Source organism: Lonchura striata, chromosome 7 (assembly GCF_050655825.1).
Source record: "Lonchura striata isolate lonStrDom1 chromosome 7, ASM5065582v1, whole genome shotgun sequence".
Taxonomy (NCBI): domain Eukaryota; kingdom Metazoa; phylum Chordata; class Aves; order Passeriformes; family Estrildidae; genus Lonchura; species Lonchura striata.
The window spans coordinates 34,901,973-34,924,319 of NC_140709.1; the positions used below are offsets into that span (position 1 = coordinate 34,901,973).

The 22,347-nt window shown below is 47.8% G+C and overlaps 2 long non-coding RNA genes across 4 annotated transcripts in view; one reads left to right on the forward strand and one right to left on the reverse strand.

Annotated features, from left to right (window-relative positions):
* The window catches only part of LOC110474095 (uncharacterized), a 37,079-nt gene extending 16,487 nt beyond the window's left edge, over positions 1 to 20,592 (reverse strand). The window contains exons 1-6 of one of the 3 annotated variants that reach the window (XR_014956814.1): positions 17,981 to 20,592; positions 15,568 to 15,842; positions 14,617 to 14,783; positions 2,128 to 2,281; positions 930 to 1,972; positions 31 to 193 (exon numbers count right to left, since the gene is read on the reverse strand). This is a non-coding gene — a long non-coding RNA (uncharacterized LOC110474095). Of the gene's footprint in view, positions 1 to 30; positions 194 to 929; positions 1,973 to 2,127; positions 2,920 to 14,616; positions 14,784 to 15,567; positions 15,843 to 16,039; positions 16,279 to 17,980 lie in introns of those variants that run through there. The other 2 variants (XR_014956815.1, XR_014956816.1) reach the window with 2 other exon arrangements.
* On the forward strand, positions 3,554 to 17,419 carry LOC146766951 (uncharacterized). The gene is made up of 2 exons (XR_014956818.1): positions 3,554 to 10,102; positions 15,592 to 17,419. It is a non-coding gene; the product is annotated as an uncharacterized LOC146766951 (long non-coding RNA).
* Positions 20,593 to 22,347: the final 1,755 nt, after the last annotated feature.

The following is a 22,347-nucleotide window of genomic DNA, read 5'->3' on the forward strand; positions in this document are numbered from 1 at the left end:
GACAGATCTGGAAGAATAATGAAAACTTACTTTGTAACATTGTTCATTGTCTCTTTGACTGTAATTTTAGTCTAATCTTCCTAACTTGAACACTGTATTTCCAGCTGACATCTCTCAGTGTATATGATGTCCATCACCATTGCTGCCAAGTTCTCCAAGTTCTCTTAAATTGACTTTTCCTTCTTTTTCCAGCCTGCAATCATACAAGGAACAGACTCTAACCTATCTGTGTAATTGTTTTTAGACATCTCTTCAGACACATATTTAAACCTCTCTACACATCCAAATCACCCTTTTTACTCACTAGGAGGAAAAGTTTCTCTCGTTTAAATAAGTTTGACTGAATGGAAACCAGACTGCAGATTGTCTGTCCTTTTACTCTTATGAAAGCATAATTAAAAGTCATGTTAAAGTTGGGAGATCAAGAGGGTTTGTGATAACAGCTTAGATAACAAGCTAGGAGCTGTCAAAGCTGTCAGGCCATTAAGAAACTAAATAATTCACACCCCAGTAATTGCTTTTATGTGCATTTTCCTATAAAATCCAGGAGAAATGAGTCACAGGGCATTAAAAAAGAGCCTTTTTTATCAGCATCCAATACACCATACTGCACTTTTACTTCCAGGGAGTTTTTGCCATAATTCAAAAGTTTTTGGTATCATTCTCTGAACATTTAAAGCCAGTGAAAGCAGCACTCGGTGCCACTGCAGTGTGCTTGGCTCCTCCCCGTCCCCCTCCCACTCCTGAGGCCAGGCTGTGCCCACATCCCCCTGGGCAGCAGCAGATTCAGTTCTGGTCACCTGTACCACGCTAGGAAATTCTGGCTCTGCAAAACAGCACGGAATGGCTTTTCTTCCTCCCACCCAACGCTGAGATTCCTTTGGTCTTTTTAAGCTATGCCCGAGCTAAAGAAATCACCCAACCAAAACCTGTGGAGTGGTCCAGGTCCCTCCGAAGTGCTGCTTGCACCCAGGAAGCCGCAGTGATGTGTGCAGGGTGCCACTGCCACTAAGCATCAGTGCCACGTGTCCAGCGCAAGGAGGATCGATGCCACCTGCTTCTCCAAAACAGGAATTTTGGGAAGGGCTGGGGGAAAACGGGTCTCTTTTACAGCGGATTACTGGCAGCATTTCTGCAGGAGCTGGTTGTGGGACAGTCCCCGGTGTGGGAGAGGGCACGGGAACCTCTGCGCTGCCCCATCTCTCCGGCAGCGTTCGGCCACTAGATGCCCCTGCAAGCCGCGCAGTCTGCGGGGCAGCGCCGGCTGCCGCAGCAGGAGACAAAGCTGAGGCAAAGCCCAAGGAAAAGATGGAGTCTGTTCCTTGCCAGGGCTTTTGGCAGCAAGTGTCACCTCTGTAACCAGCACTGCCGCGTTATAGCAAGGGACACGGGACGGCCCAGAGTGGTGATGGATCATCATCATCGTCATCGTCATCATCATCATCATCATCATCATCATCATCATCATCATCATCATCATCGACCACCTCATCCCTGGAATCATTCCCGGTCAGGTTGGACTGGGCTCGGAGCAGCCCGGTCTGGTTGGAGATGGTATTGGACTAGATGGCCTTCAGAGGTCTGTTCCAGCACAGACTAATGCATGATTCCATGGGGGTGCAAAAGGGCTTCGGAACCAACCCAAAACCCAATGGGCCTTGCTCTGCCCCTGTGCCAGTGCACATCTCCTTTTGCACTGGCCACTTTACAGTGCAGAAGAGCCACACAGGGAGACAGAAAAATCCAACAAATGCTGCAAAAGGCTTCAGATATCCTTTCTTGCATGGTGTAGCATCAACCCATTCCCACAGATGCTCTGCCCAGGGAGTGGGATGTCATCACATGGGCTGATTATTGCTCCCAGCTCAATGCTTCTCAGGCCCCCATATATTTTACGTACCATTAGCAGGGTAACGAAGTCCCTTCAGCTTTTGCATTCATCTTTCCTTCATGAGGAATTACTGGCTCCTCGCTACAGAGGGAAAAGAAAGGAAAAGCAAGCTTACACCTGTGTGCACAGGTACTTCTGGCCCTAGGTGCTGTCACTTTGAGGAGTGAGGCACTCAGGTTTGGTGCAGCTGTGGCCATGACCAAGGTCAAACCAAGAGCAGGGATGGAACACGTTACCTTCACAAAGCCTGTTTTGGTGGGGAGCTTGGGTTTCATCTTTTCGGCGGTGCTGTTTTCTTCTTCAATGGCTTTGCAGGTCTCTGTTTCTTGCCGAGATTGTCCAAACCCTGCGTGTCCTTGTGGGTGGGGCAGGCATGGGTTTCTGGGAGCCCTGGGAGTGAGGGAGTTCCAGGAGCTGCAGCTCCATGGAGGGGCTGGCCAGGAAGCACCTCCTGATCCCCTTGGGCTCTCCTGCTCTGCCCACGCTGCTCCTGGCCGGAGCATCCATTTCCCACAGTCCCACGCCTGGAGTCTCTCTGTGGCACTCGGTGGCACTGTGTGTGCATTGTGTCCTTGTCCCCAGCACCTTGTGCCTCGTCCTCTGCTACCTGTGGGAGCACGGCCACGTCTCCCCAACACAGGAGGGTGGCAGGGGACACGCCACAGGGACCCCACGCCATGCCCCCCAGTCTGTCCCTGCCAGCACCGTGGGCCCCGTCACCCTCCTTGTCACACTGCCCCCTCCGCAACACAGCCTCATGTAAATATTTGCCAAAAATAGATCCTCGTGATAAGAGAGCCAGAGGCTGCTCAGGGTGACTGCAGAGGATTAGGGTGTCTGGGCAGGGATGGGCGCTACGGGAGGCTGTTTCCATGGGGAGCAGGAATCCGGCTCCGCTGGTGGCCGTAGGAGCCTGGGGATCCCAATCACGGAGCCGCTCGGAGCCACTCAAAGGGATCCTCCCAAAGGGATCCCTTCAAAAGGATCATCCCAAAGGGATCCTCCCAAAGGGATCCCTTCAAAGGGATCATCCCAAAGGGATCCTCCCAAAGGGATCCTGCTCAAAGGGTCCTACTCAAAGGGATCCTCTCAAAGGGATAATCTCAAAGGGATCCTGCTCAAAGGGATCCTCTCAAAGGGATCCTCTCAAAGGGATAATCTCAAAGGGATAATCTCAAAGGGATCCTGCTCAAAGGGATCTTCCCAAAGGGATCCTCCCAAAGGGATCCCCACAAATGGATCCCCTCAAAGGGATCCCTTCAAAAGGATCCTCCCAAAGGGATCCTCCCAAAGGGATCCCTTCAAAGGGATCATCCCAAAGGGATAATCTCAAAGGGATCCTGCTCAAAGGGATCTTCCCAAAGGGATCCTCCCAAAGGGATCCCCACAAATGGATCCCCTCAAAGGGATCCCTTCAAAAGGATCCTCCCAAAGGGATCCTCCCAAAGGGATCCCTTCAAAGGGATCCTCCCAAAGGGATCCTCCCAAAGGGATCCCTTCAAAAGGATCCTCCCAAAGGGATCCCTTCAAAGGGATCCCTTCAAAGGGATCCTCCCAAAGGGATCCTCTCAAAGGGATCCTGCTCAAAGGGATCCTCCCAAAGGGACCCTCTCAAAGGGATCCTGCTCAAAGGGATCCTCCCAAAGGGACCCTCTCAAAGGGATCCCCTCAAAGGGATCCTCTCAAAGGGACACGCGTTTGCCCCTGCTTCGTCCCAGCCGGAGCTCCGAGCAGAGCAGGGGCCCTGGCCCTGGGGATGCCACTTCCAAAGGGATCCTTCCCGGTAAACCAGCGCTCCCAGCACCGGGCCAGCCCTGCCCGGCACATCCCCCGCGGGACGACTGCCAGGGGGGCTTGGCGGGGACGTTTCCCTTCCAGCCGCCCTGTAGCGAGGATGGGCAGGGAAACACCTCTGGAAGAAGAGAGCGTGCCCCTGGTTCCTTGCCCCGCGCTTTGCCCTTCGTTTCGCTGTTTGTTGGCTTTCCGTAGCCGCTCCCGGCAGGAGCTGCCCTCTCCCATCCTTGTCCCGGGGCTGCCGCCGGCGCTGCGGGAACAATGCGGCTTTGAGGCTCCCGGTGTGTGCAGGGGAGGGGACGGGATGCCGAGCTCTGAAGCGGCTGTAATCCCCCTTTAATTGCTGGATAAACACAACCAGTGATTTCCATGGATTGGCATAGCTGGGTGCATTGTTTTCTGACTCCGGGAGGAACTTTGCAATTGAAAAAAAAAAAAATAAAACAAAACAGCCCGTTTTCTTCTGAGGTGGACTAGAATACACCCAATTATCAGTCAGCAGAGGTGCTATCATTTACAAAACTCAGTTAATACCAGAAAACCACTACTGTGGCAACAAATATATTTTTTAAAAAAACCTAAATTTTAAAAAGTTGCTTTTGGTGCATTTGGTCAGGTTGTTACAATCCCACATAAGCCAACTACTGTGAAAACGTCCTTCTTGTTATAGGAGTAGACTAGACTGAAATTAGGAGGAAAAGGTATTTACCTTCAGAAAGTGCTGATACGCAATTTTGGTTTTATCAGAATTCCACACGGGAGAAAAAAAAAAATTCAGCAAAATACCATGACTCAAAAATGTACTACTGGGTTTCAGTTTTTGTCCTTTAAAGCCTTTATGTTTTCCACATTTTGTTTTGCAGCCTAAGTTTTTTTCACCCAAATTCATAAGACCTGGAAATCAAAAGACTTTCCTAGCTTAGCACAGCCACTCTCTGTCTGGGAAAGCTGGGAGCACACCCTGGGAGCTGCAGGTTGGTCTGCAACCAAAGTTGGTCCTGAAAGGAGAATGAAAGCAGAAGGTACTGGAAAACCACAGTTCCCGTGGGAAATGCTAATGCTTTTTGCACAAAAATACTTTGGTTTTCAGCCAGAACAGCTTGTTTGTCAGTAGCCTGATACATAAATCCCAAGATCTGGGGTAGAAGGCAGATGCGCACACGGAAAAGGTAATTTTTAGTGAAATCTCCCCCCACAACGTTGCACCAAAGGAAAAGAAGCACACCATAAATCTGATGAGTTGTATTTCTGGGAGAGTCCTGTGAAATCTCAGCTTCATGGGGACTTTGCTATTCACCACATCAGAGTCAGGACTTCTCTGATCCTTGAGGGTCCCTTCCAACACGAGATATTCTATTTCTATGATCCAGAAGGGCATGGGTGTGGCACCTTGAAAACCTACAAATGTTGTGCCCAGGACCTCTCTAAGGCAGGACAAGTATCCCTGGTTTCCTCCAGGGCTGTGGCAAGGCCAGCACAAGCACACAAGGCAAGGTACAAGGTGTTCCCTCTCCATTTGAGTTATTCCAGTTAAGTGCTCCAAAAGAAGTTGAGGGCACACCCATTTTCATGAGTCATGATGAGGAAAAGCCATTGCATGTCTGCTGTGTATGATACCAAGGCAAGCTGATCCAAGGTTTGGCCCTCAGACTCTGCAGCAGCCCTGGCTTCAGGGCAGCTGGGAAGATCGATACAACATACCAGGGATGGGATATTAGTTACCAAAACAGAGGGATACAGACTTTCCAAGAGTTAAGGATGCAGCTGGTTTTTTATGAAAGGACAAATTTTTGCCACGCTTGCAGAAAGTTTTAAAAAGTTGCATTTTTCCTATTGCTGCACCAAAGTTTTATTTTTCCTGAAAGGTTTAAGGAGATTGCTAGGAAAAACCTCAGTGAATTCCTGTTTGGGCATACGCCTTTTACATGGACCTAAAATCCATCAGAAATCCCCAATTCCTTTGGACCAGCAGGGAATTCCCTGCTGGGGATTCACAGGCTGGCCCTGCCATGCCCTGGGAGACAGGGCTGGGACAGGCTTTATTATGCAGGCTGCAAACAAACAGCTGCCGTGCCCCAGGAGCTGAGAGCAAAGTGTATTTACTGTCACCCCGGCCTTTCAGGGAAAATTGTTAAAACAGAAGAATTACATCATTATATATCACGAAACCATAAGTAAGCCATAACCATTAAGCCATCAGATTCAGAGGGGTGAAGCCTCTCTCAGAAATCCCTGAGGTGCTGCATGTGGAGGCACAGCCCTGACCACTGACCGTGTGCTGAGGGTGAAAGGATCCCTGTGGGAATCCCATGACATGATGGGATCTGGGCTGTCTGCACCTCCCACAGCCATGGAGCCTGGAAACTCCTCTTTTCCAGCAGGTTCCTTCTTTTTTTTATCCCTTCCATTCTTTTTTTTTCCTTCCCTTTTTAAAATTTTTGATTTTTTTTTTCCCATTAAACAAGCCCAAGCTTCCAGAATATGCTTTTCTGAGCTCAGACAGATTTTGTGGCTGCTGTGTGCTGGAGACTTTGCTCCTCAGCATTGCCACAGCCCCATGCAGCCCACAGAAACCCCTCTGTGTGCCCCCAGTCCATCCCAGCAGCCAGCAGGCACTGCCCAGCACACGTCCCAGCCTTGGGGTGGTCTGGCACTGTACCAGGTAAATACAACTGACAGAGAAACTGGTGGGGCTTTTCTCTGGAGAAAGTGTTGTCTGCTTCTGGGTTTGGATGTCAGATCACTGCAGCTCATTTCACTGGTGCATTATCAAATTCCTTTCTTTCAGGTAACAAGGTGCAGCCAAATCAGGGAGGGCTAAGAGGATTAATGAAGATGTGTGGCATCTGAGCCTGAAGTAAGCTCAGGTGGGAGCAAACAAAAATTCATCATCTAATGACCAGATATCCACAAAGGGCTCACTGTTTCCAGAAGAGCAGCCAAAATGCAGTCTCAGGTGCCTGCCATCAGCAGCCCATATGAATCATCCCTGCAGTGAGGCTGTAGAACAAGGTGTTGGTTTGCTGTGTTCTTGCTTGATAAATCACAACCTTACAAGTCCAGGGAAGGCAGGAAAATGTCAAGATTTCCTAACACAGGGTTTGGGGTCTGTCCTGTGGAACGTGTCTTTCTTTAAGCCCCAAATGGAAAGGATGGCCTGACCAGACAGGAATGGGGTCCAAGAGTCTGGTCTCACTCACAATCTATCCCAGAACACAGACAACTGAATTCTTTTATCCTGTGAATTTTTCCTGTGAAAATGGAGACAAATCCTCCAACATCTCAATGATTAATATCTAATACTGACCACAGGGAACCTCGGTACCATGGTGATGTGTCTGCGCAAAACACAGGATGGAAGAAAGATGCTAAATAAATAGACAAAGAATTCAGTCCAGAGAGAAACAGAGCTGTGGAAAACATGGAGGGAGGTCACTGGAGAAGCTGCAAAAGTGTCAGCTGAGCTAAGCCAGTGGCCATGAGGGGACTGTCTTGCTGGCTTCCAGGCAAACCATTGACCCATGGATTAGACAGCCACGTGTGGAATTAGGAAAAGGGAAGACAGCTGGGATTTTAAGAGGGTGAGACCCTTGTCCCCATGAGGCACCACCTCTGCAAACAAGGGGGCAAAAAGGGCCAGAGGCATGTGGGATTTGCCCTCACATTTAGTGTGATCTGAAAGGCTGGGAGCTGTGGATGAGGAAGGAGATTTTAATTTACCCTGAGACTAGCAGGGACCCACCCACGAAGTATCAGGTTGGTTTTCTGAAGGGATTAAGGAGTCCTCACCCTTTTGGGAATTCTCTGGGCTGTTTTTGTTGCTGTCATCCAACAAAGGTGTGGCATCAGAGAGGTCACAGGAGAGGTGAGCAACATGTTGAGTGCTTTGCTTCCCCCAGGATGGAGCAACACAAAGCAACCAGACCAGGTGAGTCAGGAGAAGGGTACGATAATAGGAGAGACCTGGAATGTGCATCAGCACTCAGTCCCTTGTAATCTTTTATACTAAAAATTGATGCAAACAACTTCTGAATTCTCTTTCTTCAAGTTTGGTAGACTAAGCCACAGGGAAAAGCAAATGAACTCTTCTTCGAAGAAACAGTTTGCCCTATGGATTTGCATGGATTGGACATTCCCACCTCTCCTCAGGGCTTGAGCCTGACACTGCTTTTCCCCAGATGGGGAGATCATGGCCACAGGAAACCCCTTTCTCCTTCAGTAGCAATGCCCAGGAGTAAAAAGAGCGATTCCTGAACACAAAACCAGTAAAAAAGGGAAATTGGTGGCAAATTCTACAGGTTTGACAGGGGTTTGTGATGATGAGAGGGCCACTGCTCTTGATATTGTCAGGTAAGGGCAATGACCCCATATTGTGGCTTACGAGGTTCAGATTGGATATTATGAAAAAAAAGAATGGACTAGGAGGGTAGACAGAGCAGGAACAGGTCACCCACAGCAGTGATGTGATCTGGTATTGGAGACAGTCCTGCTCCAGACGGGAAGCTGGAATACAGAGCTCTGCTCCCACCATCCCCCTATGAGGCCCTAGGGGAAGGAATAAAGGAAAAATGGCATAAAAAGAAAAATCCTTCCTATTTTGAAGCCTGTTGGGATTTTGCAAGTCACCAAGTATGTATTTTTCACACAAATGAGGACACTGCCACACACCAGTGGGTAAGTACAGCGTGGGCTCCCAGTTCTCTTGCATCCCCTATCTCATGTTAGGAAGCAATGGGGGCCAGCTCCTTCCCAGTAGGCACAGGGGTCTCCTTTGATAAGTAGATTGTTCCTTCTGGAGAACTGCTGGGAGGGCCATTTTCACTACTGACAGGTCAAAGACTTGGGTGTTTTGATTCCCAGGCATTACCCATTATCCTTTTTTTGATCACCTGCATGGAGCCTTTTTATGTGGCACTCACTGACCGAGGTCTCACCAGGCAGCTGGGAACAAGCCCTGCTCAGAAGCACAAGATGACAACCCGGCTTTGCTGCTCCCATGGTGACACTCCAGATAACCCACTTTGTAACTTCTAAAGATGCTCCTGTGTCGCTGCCACCAAAAAGCCACACTTGGAGTCTTCACATGACAGGGAAAGAATGGTTTCATTGTGAGAAAACCAGTACATGCAGCAACAAGTGACTGGGCACACGCTCAGCTGTTAGCAGCTCTGCCGATGCCACTGGGAATGACTGTGGGATTTTTTAAGGACACATCAAATTGATTTGGATCTGTTAAAACCTAACGCCTTGATCTCCATCTGTGTTTTGAGTGTCCCTGCTGGAGGAGCAGAGGGAAGCAGAAATGCGAGTGGAGAACAGGATTTTCCTTGCCTCATCCCCACGGAGTGTATTTGTTTAAACAAGATGGGTGGAACCGAAGCCATGCATGGGTGAAGCTAAAAGGAGTCAGTCTCTGTGCCTGAACACTTCACACCAGCACATTTGCTCAAGTGTGTTTTCCTGCAGTGCAAAAGCCAGTGGAGTCCTCGTGGCTCACCCAAGGCAGCACTTTTTCCCTCCAAAAAAATTTTCCTTACCACCCAGGCTTTTAAATCTACTCTTTTTTTTTTTTTTTTTTTTTTTAACCCAGCTGCTGATTTACTTCTCCCTGTCTCTAGTATTCCAGGCAGTGGTTTTACCTTCCTCACAGAACACAGAACCTTTTAAAACTGGTGGGATGGGCTGGGGATCCCAGTCTGTGCCAGCACTCACAGGTAACCAGCTCCAGCCCCATTTCCCAGCCCTTCATTAACACTCTCCTGAGAAAGAGGACAAACAGGTCTGTAGCTCATCCCTTATTCCACCACTTTCACAAATTCCATCCAATAGATGGGTTGGGTGGGTAGAAACCTTCACACATTATTAGTGTGCTTATTTTCAGCAGTAAAGTAATTCTGCAGGAATTCAGCCATGTACAAAATGTTCTTTCCATTGCTTTGCTGTCTGTGAGCAGATCTCTGGAGCACATCAGGCACCTGCTTCAGCCTTCCTGGACTGAGGGCTGGAAAACCTGCTCAACATCCCCTGCAAAGAGCATCTCAGGTATTATTTACAATAAGAGGAGATCTGCTCAGTGCTGCTGGATTCTGTTAGTCAGGAGTTCATCAGGACTTTTGAGGTCACTGAGCCCAAGCTGAGCCCACAGGTAACCAAACCATGGCAGACACAGCTTTACTTAGATTGGAAAAACTCTCCTGAAATAGTCTGCTGTAAACGTGTGCCACGTGGCCATCAGGAGTCTGACAGCATTGCTCCAACACGACTCAGAAACACTCCAGCACTTGCATGGGCCTCCAGGGCACATCTTACCCCACCACCAAGGAGCCCTGCTCCCAGCACCAGCCCCACAGAGAGCTTTCCAGAGATACAATAAAAACCAGCACTGGTGCGGATGGAGAGTTTGGAAACACGTCCTTGGTGAGTAAACACTCTTTTCCTTAAAACAAAACCAACACCAAAACAACAATAAAACAATTTATTCACACTCTTAGGAAAATGCTAATTAAAGTTTACTTTAAAATACTAGCAGACACGAGTGTGGGCTGTAACAGGAACATACTGTGAAGTGACAGGTCTGCAATAATCCCATCCCTCAGCCAAGTCTAATTCATTCTGATCACACGAAGGTCCGAAATCCAGGGAGGCTCTTGGAGCCCAAGCATGTGCACTTGTGGGAGGTGCAAGAAGTGTCTCCTGAGCGAGAACAGGTGTGAGAGCAGGGGTTCATGGAGGGGGTGCCAGGAGCCCAGCTCTGCAGCAAGCACAAGGAAAGCTCTCCCTGCTCCGCCACGGCGCCTTTGCAGAGCCCTCCCTCACGCTCCTTCCAGGCTTTGCTTTAGCCTGGAGCAGCCTGGCCATGGAGAACTGGGGAGAGCCATGGGAAAGACTCAACAGGGCTTGGTACTGGAGGATGAGGTGCCGTGGCTGCTTTGGCTCTGAGGAGATGGGCACAGAATGGAATAACTCCCTGTAAGAGCTAACAACCCCTTGTTCCTCAGCGAGTCCAACACTGCCTTGAAACTCATGAACCAGGCAAGGGAGGTGACTTGTCTCCTGCTTTAGCAAGGCTTCCACTCGTGCCAAGTGACCCTGCAGCCACCTGAACAAACCCAAGCTTTCCAAATGGGAGCAGAAGTCTTCCAGGCTCCATAAATTATCTGGAGCCAGGTGTTAGGTGAAACACCAGGCACTGGCAGAGCCTCACAGGAAAAAACCCTGTGAGGGCAATTCTGAAATGAAAATTAGTTTGTCCTAGTGATGCCCAGTTCCCCTGTTGTAAGACCATGGCATTTGTGCCCAGATAGCCAAAGTCTGTTTAGGAAAAGGCTGATGAACATAATTTCCATGGCTCCACACCATGTTTCTTTGAAGTCCTATAATGTATTCCAATTTGAGTAGGGAATACTACAGAATGGGATGTATATGATTTTTTGCTTTTATGAGGCTATTTCCTAACTCACATCAGTCTACTGCTAAAGGACTCAGCACTGCCTTCATTTCAAGGTCCTTCAATAAAAGAAGTCAAGAACCCTGCAGCACACACAGGTCACTGTCCCTTGAGCAGAAGGGTGGCAAAAACATGTTTGCCAGCTCCAAGAATGGCCCAAGGATCACATCCTGAGTGCAGCACTACCCTAGCCCTGCCTCCATCCACTGGGGGTGGCAATGAGGAGAAGCATGCTGGGTGTGACAGGAAACCATTCCAAGCATTTCCTGCAGCCAGTGTCATTTATCCCGTTTCACTGGATCCCACCTGCACTCACCGCAGCACTTTTCTCCTGGAAATTCTTCTCCCACTTGAATTAGATGGGACCATAAGTCAAATGGGTGATTTCACTTTTAATTACATTTTCCAAAAGGTTATAAATAGTTCCATTAAAGCACACACAAACCACCAGGTGCTTGCTTGTCAAGCCTGGCATCACCTCAGCTCTTGCAAGTCATCCTGCTTAGTGCCACAGCAGATTTGGGAGCCCAGGTTGCTCCTCACAGCCTTCTGCCCACCTGATCCTGTCAGGAGCTGACTCACAGCCCTTTGTGGCTGTGGACATGTGGCACTCTGCATTTCAGATGTGGTGCGTGCTCCTGCTTTAACTCACTGACCATTTTACTGGGCACCAAAAAGGAAAATGGGAAACATCCCCTTGAGCTATCATAGGATTGAAGTGGAAATGAGGAGTCTCTCAAGTGCTTGGGGAAATTGTACCCTCTGTCCTGGCTGAGGACTGGTGACACCACCAGAGCTCTGACTGCCTGTCATCCTCTCCAGCACTGCAGATAATCACAAGTGCAGATGATGGTTTTGGGAAGCTATCACCATGACACTGAGGAGAGAACTCAGCTCACCTCTCCTGTCTCATGCAGCACAAAGGCTTTGACTTCCCTGCACATGGACCTGAGGCCCCACTTCACCCTCCTGCCCCATCCACCCAGGCTGTGTGGTACAGCACAGGACTGGGGTGAGCTTGCTGGCCCCCCAGGAACCCCTCACCTGGCACTGAGCTCCTGTCCATGCCACACAGAAGTGCTCTGAGATACTTCCCTGATAAAGTTTCCTACCTGTGAAATTCCCAGTGCTCCCTGAGAGATGAATACATATAAACCCTAAAAACTAACCCAACAGATGGGAAGCAATATAATGAAGGAGGATTATTTCCTACATAACCTCCAGCTTCCTCCTTGGCCCTCTGAAGAGTTGAAAAACAAGGTCAGTGTAAATAGTTCTGCATCCCAAAGCTGTTTAATAAAAACATCCCTAAGTTTGCTGCTTGGCCCTGACATCTTCCTAATTGGAGAGAAGGAACTTCAGGATTGCTACTTCACTCTGATCAGAGTTTCTGGCCAGAAATCTGGGCCAGATCCACTGTTGCATTCACTGGAATTTGACTTTTTCCATATTAAGGGTCTCCTCTTCGTGCTGAAGTGTTGCATTTGAAAATAAGCAAACATCAAGCATGAACTGCAAGCCCTCTCCTTAAAAGTGTGGTTAGATATCAAAGAAACACTCCTGCACAAACCTTGTGGCCATTGGGTAACACAGACTGTCAGCACCAATACCCAAAGGAGCCTAATGCACCTCTGCCATGAGACAGTGACACTCAGGGAGGAGCAGTGTGACCACTCATTTCAGAGCACAGCCAGACCACATGGCCTGCCTGCACTGATCTTGCACAAGAGCAGCAGCATTTGCACCATGATCCCTGAGCAATGTGAGTCAGACTGAAAAGGCTTGAGAAAAACCCAGTCTTTTTAACAAACAGATGTAGTGTCTAGAAGCTGAAGAAGAATGTCTGCATCCTATAAGCAGATAGTGGAGAGAGCTGCCATCAGCATCCATGGATGCTTCCCACTAAAATACCTTTAAATAGCAGCTTCTATTCAGTATCCTACAGAAGACAACAGAGCTAAAATATCTTAATATAAGGGCATTTTGTTTTGGTCCAAACATCTTAATTTCAGATTTAGCAAGTGGCAAGCTGCGTGTCAGATACCACCCAGACAAAACCTGTCTTAATTTAAAGTTGACACAACACTTCCAACCTCAGGAAAAACAAAATCTCCTCACTTGCTGCCAATTGGCATCTTCAAGACCAATGGCAAGCACCTGAAAAGGTGTGCAGACCCTCTTGCTGGGGCCTCAGAAGAGGATGTTGTGTTTTTAAAAGCACTGATGGGTGAAAAGCTGGGCAGCCTGCTTGTCTGTTCCCACAGGAGTTTTACAGATGTGCCATAAAATAATAACTGTGACTACTCCATCTTCCCCAGCTGTTTCTGGGCTGCCAGAGAGGGAGGAGCTGCTCCCAGCCTCGGGACAGACAGCTTGCATGGACCCAGTGGTTGTGTTTTCAGATCTCTCTGCAGCCCTGTGGCACTTTACTGTGCACTCAGAACAGAATTTTTGGGACTCATTTATCACCTGTCCCCCCTTCCCTGCCAGCCAGCACAGTGCAGTGTGATTTCAGATTCAGATTTGTCAGCCCAAGCTGACCCACAGCGCCACGAGTTCAATCTCCTTGTGCCCACCTCAGTGCCACCCCAAGCTCCAGGTCTGAACTGGGATGGATCCACCACAGGAGAGGAGGGGAGGGGAAAAAGAGACCTATGTCCCAAACTTGAGAGCCCTTGGAAAGGTGTGGAGGAAGAAAAAGTAAGGGGCTGCAAAGTGCCCTAGTGCAGGGCAGGTGAGTGCAGCACAAGGATTTTGGAGGGGAAAGGAGTTGGGGACAGATGGATCTTGCTGGGGAGGAGGGAAAAAAAAATCCCCACCCCTTCACACACTCTACACCTGCTATAAAGCTACAGAAACTGCTGGCCAAGGCAGGATAGTCTGGAAAGGGATTCATCCCCAAACTCACACGCCCTGTCCCCCTCCGTTTGCCCTGACAGAGCTGTCAGCAGCTGTGGACAAACACACTGCTCTCCTTAACAGCAAAAACCAGCCACCCTCACACCCTGCACTGCCTTGAAAAATCCCCTCCAAAACAGACACAGACCTTCCAAGAGCAGCAAATGAGCTGGGCCCTGCTGAAGCTGGACAGCAGCCTGGGGCAGCAGCACGTCCCCCAGCTGGGGCTCCTCTCCCAGCTCCCTCTTCCCTCCAGCATGTCCAGGGGTACCAGGGCAGATGTGGCCCTTTCTGCCCTCCTGAAACGTTCAATCCTTTCCACTTCTGCAGTTTTTAGTGTATCCAAGTTGTTTATGGCTACTCATCCCTACCCAAGGTTTATGATTAAATAGCTTATGACTCTAAGGACAGGGAGTGCACACACCTTCAGGCACTTCTAGCAGCGAGGGGACAGGATTTATTTCAAGGCAAGGCAATCTCCAGTTTCTTTAAGCAATATGATTGCATTCCAGTGTGGAATTTTTGAGTGCTAGTGAAGAAATACATGGAGAAATGCCTTTGGGTACAAAAGTAATGAGTTACACACCTGCATAGATTTCTGAGAGACAGACATCACCACTCCAGGCTTTTGAAGGATGTGGTCTTCAGTTCAGAGCAGATTCCTCAGGTAAGGGAAAAAGCCCTCATCCTCTCCTTCAAAATCATGGACTGCTTGTTCAGTTTCAATATAAGCCTTCAGATAAAGGTGGTGTCCTGGAAATTCAAAGGACAGAGCAAAAGCTGCAGCTGACAAAGTACATGAACTGAACTTATGCAAATGGTGGCATCTTTACCTTCAAAGAACGAGCTGCACCCTCCTTCAAATTTCATACCCATTAGTTACACGTAGTAATAGCTTCAAACATACAACATTGCTCAAAATCCAATTCTTTTACATACTAGAAGGAAAAAACCCCTGTGCGTGCAACCCAAATTATGCATGAAAATTCATAGGAAATTCATAGGAAAATTATTTTCTTAGCATGTTTAAAGAGCATGATGGGGGAAAACAGGCAAAAAAATTGACGTTTTGTTTAATTTGTGGCTAGAGGTAAATATTCTTAGCCAAATTTTAACCATTTGCTTCCAAGTTTTCTAAAAGGACTAGGAAAGTGCCCAAATGCCTGAAGTTTGTATTTTTTCAGTGAGAAGGTCATATTTTTCAATCTTGTTTTATACACCACCTTACCTGTTTGGTCATCCAAACAGGTATGTGTCCTTTACCTCTCCCAGAAGAAGACAAGCTCTGTAAAGCTGAAGCTGCAATGGGACGTGAGCATGTGAAACAAAACTCCACAACTGCACAGCCCACCCATCACCCCCCTCACAAACATTGCAAAAATACTCCTTTCCAGTGTCACAAAACCCCCAAAACTCTGGTTCTGGCTTTATTTCAGACCAGAATCCTGTAGTCTGATACTCCACATTTTCTAGCATGATTTTCCAGCTAATTCCCCCAGCTCAGGTATTTCCTTGCCAAGGTCTGGTGAAGGCTTACCTGGCCTCCCACTGTCCTTTTCAGGGAGAAGGGAAGAAAAGGATTGCTCTGCTAATTCCAGTTGCCATAGTCGGGAGCAGGAGGCAATATTTCTTCAGTAAGTTCCAGTGGCAAACCTTTTTCCTGAATATTGTCTGTGAATATTGCTGCTGTCTGCTGGCATCCTGTGAAACTCAGAGGTGCAACCCACTGCCTGTGCTCAGCACCCAGCACTCCCTCTTGGAGAAGCACAGGAAGGCAGAGGAGAGAGTTCTCTTCCCAGGACTCTGCATATCCTACAAGGAAAGCACAGCTCAATGCTGATAGCAACAAAAGCTGCTCTCAGAAGGATGTTCTGTCCTCAATTCCATCAGAAAGGACTGAGTGAGCAGGGTTTGACACAGCAAGAGGAAAATCAGGATCATCCAAGTCAGCCAGAACTGTTGGCAGCTATTTTCTTCCTACTTTTGATGGCTCTCAGCTATTGTCATACCTGGAACCAAGTCAAAAGCATGCTTATCCTGCTGTGCAAAGCTGTTTCTCTCAGCCTCTATAATAAATCAGGGGCATTAGCAAACTTCTTAGGCAGGCTGCAAAAAAGCACCATCCCCTATTTTAAATGCACCAACTTCCAGCTGAGGTCAAGTGTGTTTCCTTTTAATTTTGATTGCTTAATTTTAAGGCAGCTGAGCTCACTCCCCTTCCAAGACTCCTGATGCCAAGCACTGAATTCCCTGCTCACCTCCTGGCCTCAGCAGGATGGAGAAAGCTCCCTGAGCACCAGGCCCTCAATGGCTCTGGAATGTCACCTGGGCATCTCCTTCACAGGGAACTGCTCTCACCTGGGATTCTCTGCACAGCAGAGATTTCACAGCAATGCCACAATGCTCCTCACCTTAACATCAGAGGGAAATTTAAACAGGAGCAGCGTCTAAAAGAAAGAGGCTGCAAATCTTCCTCTCCATTGACAGTGTCTCCATGAAGTGCTGGGTTTCATTTTTATATATATTTGAAACAACATTTCAAATCAGTTTTCAGCCAAAACAGCTGTTTGCACATGCCTATACCTCCCTACCATGCACTCTGGAGGTAAAGTAGTTCTTCAGGTCTTCCAGTCAAGTTTAGAACGTTTGAGCAAACCCTTTGAGGGAAGTAGGAGAGTTCTGCATAATTTGAAAAAAGTCAGAGAAATAAACAAAAAAAAGCTCTGAAGTTTTGAATTTCTGCAATGGAGGAAAAGCTGGTGATCTAACGCCAGCTACAAACAGTCACAAAAATATTGAGCAATTCTGAAAAATGGTGAGGGATAAACCTTGGACTGCTGCTGCAAGAGGGTGTTGAACGCTTCCCCTTGGGATGGTGGCCACCATCCTCTGCTATTGCTCAGACCTGAGTATTTTAAGTGAGTAGAGAAATCTATTGCTCAAAATAAAATTAGACAAAATGTCGGAGGAGAGTCTTGACCTTTTTATGTCCCTTTTTCTGTGAAATTTTCAAACTTTATTGGAGGCCACTTCCTGCATTCACAGAAGGTACTTTTCTTCATTAATACCCCAATAAGTCTGCAGAACAATGTCAGAACCAGAGCTGCTAAAGACCTTCTTTTAACCATTTCCTTTCAGATAAATGTCACCATCAGCTCAAACCCACTTATCAGAAATCAGCTGAAATCTTTTTCCATCTCCTCAAGGGCTTTTCCCCCCCATGAGGAGCAGCACCACGAACAGTCACGTAACCAACTGCTGACAGTAGGAGATGAGGTCTTTGAATAGATTGGCTATGTCATTCCAAGTCCTAGCTCCATAGCACTAACTTTAATTGCCAGATAATTTCCACCTGCTCCTCTAAAATTCTGTATGAATATACAGGAGATTTCCGCTATGAAGTAGCTTTCAACACCATATGGGAGACTAAGTTATTCCCATTTCAAAGATGAGTGTGTGAGACCAAGAAAAACAGCTTGTTGACACTTGAAAATTGACTGGAGGAACTTTTCTGGATGCTCTTAAGCTAGAATAAGAAAATGTATTAAGTCAAGTTAAAATAAATCAGCTTCTATTCCAGAATGAGTGCTATTATATTTTATTCAGTGCATCAGTTTTTACAGTTCTGTTTTATATCTGTGTGAGTCCAAAGGCTCTCACGGGCCGTGGCTACACTTTAATTGACTTTACTAGGTCAGGCTCTTGAAAAGAGGCTGAAGGGCTGCTTCAGCTGCAGCCTTGAGACTTACTGGAGCTCCCAAAAGGCTGATCCCCACAGCAGAAATCTATGGAGTGGATGGAGTATTCCCTGGGCTGTGAACAGGTATGAAGAGCTGCACATCTTAAGACAAGGTAATTTTAAGCACCACACTGAGTGGCAGTGTCCCCAGCTCAACAAAAGGACCAGGAAGCCACCACTGAATGATGAGGATGGAGATGTTTTACCTTACCTCACCTCCCCATAAGTCTGAATTTGCTCCTCAGTGCAGCACTTTGATCTTTCAAATCAAGAACTTGGGTACTGAAGAATTTCTCCTTTGAAAAAGAAAAAAAAACAGGAGAAGGAGAAAGTAAAATCAAAAGCCTTAACTCAGTATCTCATTGGTTAAGGTATTTTTACCCAACATGGGACCTAATTTCAACCTCTTTCTGAAGATGAGGTGAATCTTTTCTGCAGAGTGAAATTGTCACTTGGGACTATCTCATCCAGGAGAAAAGGCTTCTTTTCCTGTGGAGCCACCATCCCTCAGTGAGACTGGGTGATCTAACATGGAACATGAGCACTCATCATCCAGACAAATGATGGCAATGTTTGCAGAAACTGAGAAGCACAAAGTTGTCAGGAAAAAAACCAAGTGAAACTCTGGTGGCCAAGTCCCTTAGACACTCTTCTCAGAGGAACACCCTATGGATGCCAGAATGGAAATACCCTCTGGATGCCATCAGCACAGCCTATGAACACTCTGCATTTTAACCACCTGCTTCACTAAAAGCCTTGAGGATACTCCTCTTCAGACTTCATGTGTGGGACCATCCAGCAGAGTTTGTGTTGATGGACTCTAGATCTTCCTCTCTCTACAAGGGAAAAGTGTGATGGATTCTATCCCAAGTGACTTAAAGCCAGATGCTCCACAAGTGGCAGAATCCCCAGTCACACCCACCAAGACCTATTACCTTTTCTTTAATTGGCTTTTTTTTTTTTTTTTTTTTTTTTTTTTTTTTTTTTTTTTTAACCAGCCTGGCATTTACCCAGGCATGGTTTTCTGGCTGGACCAAAGCTTGGCCTCTTCAGCATAGTCATGACAGCTTCCCTGTCACATCCATGTTCCTCTGTGCTCAGCCCAAACTGCAGCACTGCCATCCCTTGTCCAGGCCCTTCTGCAGTCATGTCCCCATGTCCCCATGTCCTCCTTCCCCTCCTTGGGAAGTCTCCAGCCCCAGCAGGGAGAACCACACCATATTTTACCTTCAAAGCCAGACCCCAGCCTTGGCCATTCACACCTGCCATCACTCCTGCCACAAGAGAGACTTTGAATCTTGCTAAGCCCAAACAGGACAATGCTAATAACATGCCAACATTAGAAATGAGTGACTCTGTTTGGAGCCCAGCTCCTACCTTGATAACAACCTAAAATATTATCTCCTTGCGAGGTCTGTGCTGCATCTCCCCCACCCAGTGCAGCTGACAGGGTGATTTCAGAGCTGTCAGAGCTTGGATCAGGCCTTGGATCAGGCACATCCCCTGGCATTGTCTCTGCAGACCTGTGCCTGCAGCCAGACCGACAGACACGGGCCAGCTCAACAGACACCTCAGCTTCACACGTACCATTTATTGGGGGGAAGCTGATTCTGAGCACCTAAACCTTGTTTATCTCCAGAATCAAACTTAAGCACTGCTTCTCATCTTTCTCCCTGATTTTTTTCTCTAAGTGCAAAAGCCTTGGAGAAACCCCTATTGTCCCTTGGGCTGTGTCAGATTTTTAGCCCCGGCCCATCTCTCCTGCTTGGAGAGAGGGGAGTGCTATCAGCACCCTGATCTCCTTCTGAGCTGCCAGCCTGGTGGCATCTTCTCCCCGTTTAGCACTGAAGCCCCGCTGACATATTTCACACGACACACTCTGCAGCCAGATGCCTCAGTTTCCCCATTCGCTGTCACCCACAGATAATCCCCCGAGCGAAAAAAAAATAACAGAGGCTAGGGGGGAAAAAAAACTTGAAGGAAACAGGCAGCCGACAGCAGAGGGCTTGGAGAAACAGAGGAAACAGAGCTGGATGGGACTGCTGGGATGGCTCCATCGCTGCCCCTTGTTAGAAATGAGTGAGAAGCAGTGAAAAGGAAGCTCTTTGTTTTTTGAATGATTTTTTTTTTTTTTTCCCCGAGATTAAATCCCAAGGATCTTCAAACCAGCTGCGTGAGGGGTAGAACAGCATCAACTGAGGGGTTCCCACAGTACTGTCAGCAAAGGATAATTTCTTTGCAACCTACACACAAAGCAAGGCAGTTGCTGTCCTGGTGTGCTTGCAAGAGGGTTAGAACATTATTTGGAGGCCTGAAACAGGAACATCTCAGGGCTGGATTTACATTTTACCTTTTCACATCAGCACAGCAAAGCATAGACATAGCTAGAAAATATTGCATTGCCAGTTTCATTGCCCCTTTTGATTCACAGGGATCTCAAAAAGCAGGGAAAACACCAGGTAACAAGCAAAAAGGAGAAATAAAGTGATGGAAGGAAGCAAATCAACAGGCACTGATTAGGCTTTTGGGTTGTTTTTTTTTGTTCCTTTTGGTGGTGAATGGGAAAAAAGAAAACTCCTAAGTCAACATTTTTAAAAAGTCCGGCCTTTTAAAAATGCTGCAGATTTCTGTATCTGCAGAATAAAGCACCAGTTCAAGCCAACCACAAACTAGTCTGATACGATCTGCAAAATTATTTTTCCAGCTATCTTGATGAGTGCTGACTAATTAGCATGACAGCACCGAAAGTGCCCGTTTGTGTTATCCCAGGCCTTCTGCATGCTGGCTCTAACACAAAGGTGGGTGAGCCACCCCTCCTGCCCTGCCACCCCTCCTGGCCTTTGCTGGGGCAGGATGGGGAGACACAAAGCAGGGACCAGCTGCTCTTCAGCGTGCTGGGGAGATGAACCACACACGGCCAGAATTTACCTGAGCCAGACAGGCTGAGATGGGCCTCACCTACCTTGCACACTAATATGTGAATATCATCTGCATGAAGACTTCAATAAATATTACCCTGATTTAAGCTTTTTTTTTTTTTTTCTTTACCATGGTAGTTAAACTTGTTGTCTCTCTGTGGTGTTCTTAGACTGCTTGGTCTCCTACAGCCCATTTCAGGTCTGTACTTCTGTGCTTCTAACTTATTAGTGGAGCTAGATAAAACTTGTGTGGGGAGTGAAGCTGGTGAAGTTTTTTTTGGGTTTTTTTTCTTTTTATTTTTTGGTTGATGGAATTATAGAGTGAATTAAGTCAAAAACTCCCCGGAGCCAACGTGGGCTCCTGCCTGCATCTCTGTGCATGCAGCAGCACTTCCCAAAGGCAGTGTCTGACGTGCTGCCCGTCCTCTCCCGGCTCACAGCAGGTTTTTCCCTGGCTCCTCGCTCCCTCAGTGACTTTCATGCCACATTCCCATGCCATCACCTGTCCTCACCCCCTCCCCGGTGAGACTGCACTCATGGCTGAATTAACAAACCCCACCCAATCTGCCTGAGCGCTCCCAGCTCTCAATCACCCACGGCTCTTCAGAGAGCTTTGGGAAACTGGACGGCTTTTCTCCTCTCCTCAATTCTCTTTTTTTTGTCTTCGTGTGCCCACACTAGAGATAAAACCAAGGAACACCGATGCCCCCTCTGCAGCTGTGCATTTCAGCAGTGCTGCAAGAGCCCAGCAGCAATGCCAGCACCTGCAGGCACGGGGAAAACCATCCTGCCCCTGCCCCTGCTCCTGCCCCTGCCCCTGCTCTGCTCCTGCTCCTGTCCCTTCTCCTGCCCCTGCCCCTGCCCCTGCCCCTGCCCCTGCCCCTGCCCCTCTGTCCTCATGGGAGGAGCACATCCAGTGACTCCTCCAGGGCACAGCCATGCCCAGGGCCACTCTGGGGCAGGTATCCCAGGAGATGCCCTCTCACTCTTGTCCTCTGGGATATTGGGATGCTCCAGATGAGGCACAAAGGGACGTGGGGAACATCTGGCACCTCCCCCTCTTCAGCGGCTTTACCTGCGGCTGAAGGCAGAGGGTAATGATTAAGAGACACAAAAACCAAGCCTTCGTGGTGGAGGCACACAGCAGATTATCCTGAGTGACAGGAACAAACATTTACTTCTTTATAATTGAGGAAATTTAACCAACTTTTGCTCATCCCTTCAACGGTGCATCTCTATACCACAGACTTGCTCAAGCACTACAGAACCTTTAAAATGGCAATGGAAGCATCAAAACATTTCCAGCTTTTCACAAGAGCTTAATAGGAGTCTTTGTTGTAGTGCTACTTGTCACGAGCAATGGGGGACCTGCTTGGTGTCAAAATGGGACAGTGAGGCCCACCCCAGGTCTCAGAGCACAGGGTTCTGAGTTACACACGAGGCACGGTACATTGACCCTGCACACGTGGCACCATCTCCTTCCAGCTCAGGCCTGAGAGGCACAGGAGAAGAGGGTTCTTTACTGGGATGGGACAACTTCAACCTCAGATGCCTTTCTAGAACTACAAAAACAAAGGTTCCCGTTTGCTTGACAAAAGAAACAAAAATATAACGTTATTTCTAGAGCTTAACCAAATTCCAGAATATTTCAGCCAAAGCC